Source organism: Macrotis lagotis, chromosome X (genome assembly GCF_037893015.1).
Source record: "Macrotis lagotis isolate mMagLag1 chromosome X, bilby.v1.9.chrom.fasta, whole genome shotgun sequence".
Lineage (NCBI taxonomy): Eukaryota > Metazoa > Chordata > Mammalia > Peramelemorphia > Peramelidae > Macrotis > Macrotis lagotis.
The window spans coordinates 379,242,183-379,244,053 of record NC_133666.1 but is presented as its reverse complement, the minus strand read 5'-3'; the positions used below and the strand labels follow the sequence as shown (position 1 = coordinate 379,244,053).

At 36.7% G+C, this 1,871-nt stretch overlaps 1 non-coding gene across 1 annotated transcript; it reads right to left on the bottom strand.

Moving 5' to 3' along the window:
* Positions 1-409: 409 nt before the first annotated feature.
* Positions 410-516, bottom strand: LOC141503592 (U6 spliceosomal RNA). The gene has a single exon (XR_012472938.1). It is a non-coding gene; the product is annotated as a U6 spliceosomal RNA (small nuclear RNA).
* Between the last annotated feature and the right edge of the window lie 1,355 nt (positions 517-1,871).

Sequence of the window (1,871 nt, the reverse complement as noted above, 5' to 3'; positions counted from 1 at the left end):
TTATGTGAAGATAGTCAACAAAAGGAAAATTAATACATCCACACTCTTTTCAACCTATTCTTGAGTTTTTACATAAGCAAGGTCCTTAGTTTGAGTTTCTTTAATTTCTCACAATAATATAATCTGACCATCTTCTTTGGTCAGTTGAAAGGGTCTTGTTATGCTGATCAAACTTACAAAAATACATTATTGTTGATTCCCTGGTTCATAGTGTATTTAACTAGTCATTTGATTTCTTTTGCATTTTAGGTATTATGATATAATCATAGAAACAAAGGGTCTACTTATTTCTTCAGAGATTCCTTTTCTGCCCAAAGATCTTCTCTTTTTCCTGAATACTAAAGTAAATTCACTCAATAGGCTAGATTGCCCCATTTCACCTGTAAATAGTTTAGTAATATCTTCTTTTTAAAATATGGAATGCTTCACGAATTTTAATGTCATCCTTGCGCAGGGGCCATGCTAATCTTCTCTGTATAGTTCCAATTGTAGTATACATGCTGCTGAAGCGAGCACTAGTAATATCTTTTTGACAATAATGATGATGATGTTTGTTCTTCATTCTCACAGAAGACATGACATTAGGAAGGTCTTGATAATGAAGTGAATTGAATTTGAGTGAGGGGGTAATGTGATGTCACTTTCTTCTCCAGAGCCATCTGGTTCCAGTGGCCAGAAATGGATCAGGAGTTTTGTGAGACCAATCAGGGTCCCAACAGCTAATGTAAGGATCAAGTGTGTGAGGTCAGATGTGAACTCAGGTCCTTCTGACTCTAGGGATGGTACTCTATTCACTGTACCACCTAGCTGCCCACATAACTTTTTTTTGAAATATTTTTTTTAAAGGGTTTTTTTTGCAAGGCAAACGGGGTTAAGTGGCTTGCCCAAGGCCACACAGCTAGGTAATTATTAAGTGTCTGAGACCAGATTTGAACCCAGGTACTCCTGACTCCAGGGCCGGTGCTTTATCCACTACGCCACCTAGCCGCACCCCCCCCCACATAACTTTTTTATAGTGATTATAAACACATATTTATTATTATGAACACGCACATTTATATGACAAATTAAGCTTATTTTGAAATTAATTACATTTATTTCATTTAAAGAGCCCTTAATTTGCGGTGCTGAATTAGGAGTCATGAGACCTGAGTTCAAAGTCTTGCTCTGCCACTTTTTGTCTGTGTGGCCTTGGAAAAGTTACTCTACCTGTGCAACTTTGGTTTCTTTATCTGTAAAATGAGTTGAGGTATTTGATGACCTAAAAGGCTTCTTCTGAGAACTTCTTAAAATCATATGGATCTTGGGGCGGCTAGGTGGCACATTGGATAAAGCACTGGCTCTGGAGTCAGGAGTACCTGAGTTCAAATACCTAGCTTTGTGGCAAGCCACTTAACCCCATTTGCTTTGCAAAAAAAAATCATATGGATATTCACTATGATTCTTCATTCTGTCACTTTTTCTCTGACATAGTTACAGTTAATTTTTTTTAAACTAGGACAAAAACATTAGCTTAATAAGTACAGGGTGAATGAGGTTTAATTTGGTGCACTATAAATTCAATGTCAGCAGTATGACAGTCTGAAAAACTAGTATGAGCTTGAACTGTATTGGGAAGCAAGTTACTGTTTCTCTGCTTTGTTCAGACTACAACCCAGACTACACCCCAACTTTGTGTAGTTGTAGTTTAAGAGCAGTTGTCTAGAAGAGAGTAACCAGCTTGGAGAAGGACTTTGAGCTCATGTTGATTAAAGAACTGGGAAAAAGATGATTATAATTATATTCAAATATTTGAAGGACTGTCATATGGAAGAATTAAAAAAATGGGTGGAAGATTCAAGGAAGCAAATTTAGTACTATTGTCAGGAAAA